This window comes from Lissotriton vulgaris, chromosome 2_1 (genome assembly GCF_964263255.1).
Source record: "Lissotriton vulgaris chromosome 2_1, aLisVul1.2, whole genome shotgun sequence".
Classification (NCBI taxonomy): Eukaryota; Metazoa; Chordata; class Amphibia; order Caudata; family Salamandridae; genus Lissotriton; species Lissotriton vulgaris.
Genome location: NC_141687.1, coordinates 596,411,425 through 596,419,288, shown reverse-complemented (window position 1 = coordinate 596,419,288; position 7,864 = coordinate 596,411,425). Strand labels below are relative to the sequence as shown.

General features: G+C 47.6%; 1 protein-coding gene across 3 annotated transcripts in view; it reads left to right on the top strand.

Moving 5' to 3' along the window:
- Positions 1-1,014: 1,014 nt before the first annotated feature.
- The window catches only part of COL16A1 (collagen type XVI alpha 1 chain), an 831,382-nt gene continuing 824,532 nt past the window's right edge, over positions 1,015-7,864 (top strand). For all 3 annotated transcript variants that reach the window (XM_086955641.1, XM_086955640.1, XM_086955639.1), the window contains exon 1: positions 1,015-1,154. The gene's annotated coding sequence lies outside the window, so the exon portion shown is untranslated. The remainder of the gene's footprint in view (positions 1,155-7,864) is intronic.

Sequence of the window (7,864 nt, the reverse complement as noted above, 5' to 3'; positions counted from 1 at the left end):
GATCCCACATAAAAGTTGACATCACAGTATAGGTTTTCTGGCCTTTGTAGAAACTGGGAGATTCCGAAGGTCGACCGTGTCTCTAAAAAGCTCTTCCGTATGATGCTGGTTCAGTCGCCTGCAAGGCCAACCTAACCGGTGACTGACTCTGCCCAGCCAGACCTACTTTACAGCTGCAGCAGCCCCTCGGCGTTCTCCTAATTCCATTTTAGACCCTCCACTTGCACCGCATCCTGCGAACCCCCACCCGCCCTGTCTGCACTTACAGTTGTGAAATATGAAGTCACCCCCCTCTCTCTGTAAAGCTGGCAGCCAGACTGCAGCCGTAGAAGAAGTTTACAAACTTCAGGAATTATAAAGGCTGTTGTTCTTGAACTCTCTTCTCCAGGGACTAGGCTGCCTCCTTGTGGTCTGTTGCTACACTCCCTGGCCTGCCTACCTGTGAGCTACAGAACAGGTTTCTCTCTTTCTCTCTTATAGAAATTGCAGAATATGGAACATTTTAACCAATCAACCTGGAGCATTGTCCCGTCAAGAAATGCAAGCAATGCGTGACGTCAGCATATGGTCCTAGGCAGCACGGAGGGCCAGGCCGGCACTTTAAGGGGACATGTCCAGCACTTTTGTGCTGTGAGTTCTAAGGGAGCCCCCAGTGCCGAGGAGGCAGACGCCGCATTCCCTGTTTGCAGCCCCAGGCGCTGCTTCCTGCCCCAGCTGAGTTTGATTAAATCTCTTGGCATTCCAGCAAGTTTAATGGGCTGCTGTCTCCCAGCCTGGGAGCCCTGGCAGACCGTCAAGCCATCCTCCGAGCCTTGCATCCTGGCCTCTGCTCCAGCTCAGACAGGCCAGCACCGGCGGAGGGAAAGAGGGAAGGCGTGAAAACTTTGGGACTTTTCTCCCCGAGACTGGAAAGTCGACCTCACTGCAGGATTTTCCAGCCACTTCAGCTTCGCGGCGTAGAAACCCTGTAATCACGAAAGGGGGAGAGGGGGTCGCGGCTTGAAGAGCGGTGTACGGTGACGGCTGAGTGGTGGAGAAGGGATCTCAGCACCACATATCGACACCTCTTGGAGGAGGCGCACCCCACTGACAGGGCCTCTGCCCCATCCAGCATGATACGGGCACCGCTGTGAGCCCACCGGTCCCGCGCAAAGGTAAGACTCACTTCTGCAAGGAAAGGTGCGGGTGAGGGCTCTCACGCTGGCCCAGGAACACTGCCGGCGTTAGGCATGAGCGAGCCGGGCCCAGGCCCAGGGCGCCAAACTTCAGAGGGGCGCATGGAGCTGTATGCAGTTAATATCGGGGAGAGAAAAAATCAGCGACACTCTCATCTTGATCATCTTGATCCAGCCATACGTGTGTCCCTGCGCTCTTCTTTCTCTGTCAGATTTGCCCATTTAAACCGGTTTAATTCCTTCATTGTCGTATCGGAGAAGATGCTTTAACACCCTTTTAGCCCCTTTCCTCGCCCTCACTCTCACTCCTGCTGACACATATCAACAACCCCCTCATCAGCGTGACACAGGTGAGCTGTGGATGATTTAGGTGAGCTGTGGAGGTCTGGAGATGTGTGTGTTCATAGGCCACGGACTGCTCATGCGAGTAATTGATGTCCAACACAGCCCACCCCCTTTCCCCCACCCACGCCCCACACCCCCACCTCATTTTTTTTTACTAGCATCAGTATGGGTGCCACATTTCTGTCTGGCCAGGGCGCTATCCTAGATAAGGCCAGCTCTGCCTAGAAATGAGCAGCTTTTAGGTTCTTGTGTTTTACTATGCATGCTGGTACGTGTAGTCCCACATCTATGGCGATGGAAAAAGACCCGCGCCAGTATAGTCCAATCATAACTACATATAGCTCAATACAAAGGAAAGCACAGGGTCGGCAACTTGAGGTCTTTCAGGCGCCTTATGTGCACATCTGGCACAGTTGTAGGTAACCTTCGCACACATCTGGCACGGTTCACAGATAGCAGTTACTGCTGTGCACATCTGGCAGAGATTCGGGTAACTACTGCGTAATGTGGCAGATTTCTCGAATTACAGATAATTCTGCAAAGGTTCCAGCCAAGTCGTTTGAATGCAGGTAGAACGTGAGTACATGTGGCCTATCAGCACTTATGCGCACATCTCTCTGAGGGATTGAGATGCAGGGTAATTTCCATGGCCATTTTTGGGAGATTCTGAGATATAAGTACCTTATGCAGAGTTTATAGGCCACACAAGACTCTGGCACACATTTCGCATACAACAGAGCTCGTAAGTTACAGGTCACTTCTGCACACATATAGTAGACACCACTAGTAGACTAGGTTGGGTGACTCCTGTGCACAGCTCTAGCAGTAGCAGGACTGCAGGCATCGCCGGCACAGATCAGAGAGTCCTCCGGGTACCAGCACCCCGTCTGCACCTCCGTACCAGGGGAGAGGTGCAGGACTGCAGGCATCGCCGGCACAGATCAGAGAGTCCTCCGGGTACCAGTACAGTATCCTGTCTGCACACCAGGGGAGAGGTGCAGACAGCCCGTGCCCAGACCTGGCTGGGCTCTTCGCTGGCAGGTACCAGCCATTCGCTCTTAGCCGAGGTGGGAAAGGTTGCAATCATGACCTGAGTTATCTATTGACTGAATGTCCGAGGAACCGAGAAGAGTGATACACACACACACACTGCCAGTTTAAAGTCACCAACAGGAGGAGTGAGATAATCGTCGGTCAGCAGTGTCTTGTTCCGCAGCACTGGACTGAACAAGACGAGCCCTGTGGGCTCGTGGCCCCTAGTCATAAATGTGGCCCCCACGGCTGTCGGAGGCATTTGATCTCGTCCCCTTGAATCCAGAAGGGGCAATAACCACATCTGATAGAAAGGCACGTCTGTACTCTGGAAGTGTAGGGAAATCTGCAGACTGACAGGACAGGGGGGGGGTCTGTAATCTCAAACAACAGGGTGTAAACTTCCACCCTGGCACCACCGAGAAGCCGGCTGCACCCTGAGACTACAAGGGCTCAGGGAAGCCGTTGCACTCACAGTGCAGTGAGGACACGCGTGCACTCTGCTGCGCGATGGAGCCGGCCCTTGGTACGCGCGAGCCTGCTCTGCTCTCTGGCACTCGAGGGAGCCCGCTCTCGGTCAGTTTGTCGAAGTCTTGGCGTTCACAGTCTAGGAACCTCCAATGAACCCTGGTATCTTCCGGAATAGGGAAAATGCCCTCTGCCAGAAGGGATTCCTACACACGGATATGAAAAGAGACGCTGTCTGCATTTTTTGCTAGCACAGCACAGGGAAGAGTGTACGCTTACAGCACAGAATATTCATAGTTCACGCAATAGAGGTACGTCTGTACTTTAGTAGTACTGGATAGCAGGGCCTTTGTATTGACAGTGCTGGTGAGTCTGCAGAGTCCGTGTGCTGTTACTGTACGGGCCTATACACAGTGGCAGCATAAGAGAGGTTGTGGAAGGCTTTACATTTGCATTCGAGGGGAGTCCACTCTCAGTACCGGGAAGCCTGTGCTCTGAAAGTACAGAGAAATCTGCAGTCTGGCAGCATAGAGAAGTCTGCATGATGACGATATATGGAAATCTGCATGCTGGCAGTACGTGGAAGTCTGAATGCTGGCAGTACGTGGAATTCTGCATACTGACAGGACACACACGTCTGCATACTGACAGTATATGGAAGTCTCAATACTGGCATTACATGGAAGTCTGAATACTGGCAGTACGTGGAAGTCTGAATACTGGCAGTACGTGGAAGTCTGCATATTGACAGGACACATAAGTCTGCATACTGACAGTATATGGAAGTCTCAATACTGGCATTACATGGAAGTCTGAATACTGGCAGTACGTGGAAGTCTGCATACTGACAGTACACAGAAGTCTGCATACTGACAGTATATGGAAGTCTACATACTGACAGTATATGAAAGTCTGCATACTGACAGTATATGGAAGTCTACATACTGACAGTACACAGAAGTCTGCATACTGACAGTATATGGAAGTCGACATACTGACAGTATATGGAAGTCTACATACTGACAGTACACAGAAGTCTGCATACTGACAGTATATGGAAGTCTGAATACTGGCATTCCATGGAAGTCTGAATACTGGCAGTAAGTGGAAGTCTGCATACTGGCAGTAAGTGGAAGTCTGCATGCTGATGATATATGGAAGTCTACATGCTGGCAGTACGTGGAAGTCTGAATGCTGGCAGTACGTGGAATTCTGCATACTGACAGGACACACAAGTCTGCATACTGACAGTACACAGAAGTCTGCATACTGACAGTATATGGAAGTCTACATACTGACAGTATATGGAAGTCTGCATACTGACAGTACACAGAAGTCTGCATACTGACAGTATATGGAAGTCTACATACTGACAGTATATGGAAGTCTACATACTGACAGTATATGGAAGTCTACATACTGACAGTACACAGAAGTCTACATACTGACAGTATATGGAAGTCTGCATACTGACAGTACACAGAAGTCTGCATACTGACAGTACACAGAAGTCTGCATACTGACAGTATATGGAAGTCTGAATACTGGAATTACATGGAAGTCTGAATACTGGCAGTAAGTGGAAGTCTGCATACTGGCAGTAAGTGGAAGTCTGCATACTGACAGTATATGGAAGTCTACATACTGACAGTATATGGAAGTCTGCATACTGACAGTACACAGAAGTCTGCATGCTGACAGTATATGGAAGTCTGCATGGTGACAGTACACAGAAGTATGGAAATCTATATACCGACAGCAAATGAAATGGAAGTTCACATACTGACAGTACATGGAAGTCTGAATGCTGGCAGTGTCCGGAAGTCTGCATACTAACAATACATGGAAGTCTTCATATTGACATTACATAGAAGTTTGCATGCTGATACTTACGGAAGTCTGCATGCTGACAGTACAGTACATGGATGCCTGCATACTGACAGCGTATGGAAGTTTGCATGCCGACATAATATGGAAGTTTGCATGCTGAGTAGTTCGAAAGTTTGCCTACTGACATTACATGGAAGACTATATACTGACAGTACATGGAAGTCTGCACACTAACAGTACATGAAAGTCTTTACGCAGACGGTACATGAAAGAATGCATACCAGTGTATGGAAGTATGTGCACTAATAATACATGAAAGCCTGCATGCTGACAGTACATGGAAGTCTGTAAACTGATCACAAGAACGTCTGTGTGCTAACAGTATAATGTAGTATAGGGGAGCCTACAGCCCGGTAGCACTGGGAAGCCTGAACTCTGCACGTGGAGAAGAATGTGCTGTTACAGTGTACAGAAGTCTCACCCTTAGTGACAGTAAAAGGAAGCCTGTGCTCAGTCTGCGTATCAATATCCCTGAGAGGATTGGTGCTGCGCTCTATTGTATTATATTGTAATTGCATTTATATAGCGCTTACTACCCCTGAAGGGGCGTCAAGACACTTTTTCGGCGAGTAGCACGCTACTCCAGGACCCATAGAGGATTAGTTTTGAATTAGTATAGTGAAACTTGCAAGTACATTTTAAGTGGTGGATAGGTTGGGGAACATCCTTTACAACGCAACTTTTACCACGCAGTGCCTTTACGACGCAACTTTTACAACGCAAACCATTACAACGCATTGCGCTGGGGGGCGCTCTGGGATAGGGCATAGGTTTAATGTACTATCCAACACCTTCCCTACTATCCACGGGGACTAGAGTTGGAATAGTAAATTAAACTATTCACTATCCAGCACCCCAAAGCACTATGCGTTGTAAAGGCATGCGTTGTAAAAACCGCGTTGTAAAGGCATGCGTGGTAAAAGCATGCGTTGTAACATCATACATCCGGATAGGTTAGTCAGTTATTTGGATTTGGAATGATCGCAGAAGGATAGAGGAGGAAAAAAAAGGTTTGTATTTATATAGCGCTTGTTACCCCTGATGGGATGTTGAAGCACGCTATTCAGGAAGCCCGAAAGGATTAGTGGTGAATTAATAGGGTGAAATATGAAAGAAATTTCAGTGGTGGATATTAGTCAGTTATTTGGAGTGAGGAGGATAGCGGAGGGATGAAAGGGGAAGAAAGGTTTGCATTCATATAGCACTTGTTACCCCTGATGGGTGTTGAAGCGATTTTCTGGCGAGTAGCACACCACTCCAGAATCCATAAAGGATTAGTGTTGAAAATTAGTACAGTAAAATATGAAGTAATTTGAGTAATGGATATGTTATTCAGTTATTTGGGTGGAGAAGGGTAGGGGGCGGGATAGTGAAGGGAAAGAGGTTTGTATTTATATAGCGCTTGCTACCCCTGATGGGGTTTTTAAGCGCAAGTAGAACGCTACTCTGGAACCCATCAGGATTAGTGTTGTATTAGTAATTTTAGTGGTGGATATGTTAATCAGTTATTTGGATTGAGAAGGGTTGGGGAGGGGTAGAAAAGAGGGAAGAGTTTAGAAAGGTTTGTTTTGGGGGATCGGTATAGTAAAAGAGGTGTCAGATGATGCAAGGAGGGGTAGAGTAGGAGAGAGTCTAGAAAAGGTTATTTTGGGGTACATCGTTGTGGTATGGGATTTGTGATAAATAAGAGAGGGGATGTAGAGGATATATTGATAGATGAGAGATAGGGTAGTGCATTAGAAAGAGTATTAGAAAGAAGTTTGAGATGAGTCAGAAGGTTGGGCTAGAATATATATTGAGCGAAGTATAGGCTGAGAAATAGGGAAGTGCATTGGAAATGCTAAATTAGAAGAAAGTGACAAATATATAGATCCATAAGTACACTGAAAGTACATAGATGCATTAAGGAGGTATGTGTATTGGGCAGAATTTCTGGCCCTGGCCAGTCTTGAACAGGCTCAAATAGGCAACTGCCTTGTCCTCTTCGCCCTTAGCCTCGACGCCCGGGTTGAGACGCCCTAAACCTGGCCTTTTATAGCCTTAGTAATCAGGTGACCCCTTCAGCCAATGGGAACCCTAGCCCTAACACTATCCAATCACAACACTAGCTCTAAAAATCTAGAACCAATAGGAGACCAGGACCTTACAGCCAATTTTTCAATCCTGATCTCTACGTCCAATAGAGGCCCTAGCCCCACCTGAAGTCCCAACCCAATTCCAAGCAACCAATGGCACATGAAGCCCTAGTCCCTACTTCCAATAGAAAGCCTATGTTTGCCTTTTCTGCCGCATACCATGAGCAGAGTTGTAAAAACTTTAAAACGGGAGAAAGAATCCCCAATCTTTGCTCTCAAAACCTCCCAGGGTAGGACCCCATCTGAAGATATTAGATCAGACCTCATCTGGGTACCTGCACGCTCAATTGGGACGGCCAGGCTATCTTTTAATCAGTCAGGAAGTCCCGAGGAATCCCAGATTGAGGCAAAGTCTGAGTAGTATTTTATCCCCCACCTTGCTGTGAGATTTTGCCAAGTGTTGAGTGCAGATCTAATCACCTTTAGGCGGACTTTCTTGAAGAACTTGGGGGCACCCGAACTTATACAAAAATCCAGCCCTTCCCCCCCTCTTGATTCACCATGGCATTCAGGATCCTCCCCCAGTTGTTATCGGTGGGGCTGGCCAGTAAGCAACAGATATTTTTAAACTGGAAGGTGAGGCAGTAACAGAGGATATCAGGTAATGCTAAGCCCCCCTTAATTAGCCTTCTCTTTAGCTTCTTCCAGGATAGTCTGGAGCTCTTATTGGCCCAAATAAAACTCCCGATCTTGCTCTGAATTTTCCCAAGAAGTTTACCGGAGAAGTCTAGAGGGATGGCACTGAACAGATATGTCAGTTTAGGTAGAATTACCATTTTGACTATGTTCACTCGACCATATATTGTAAGTGGTAGATTC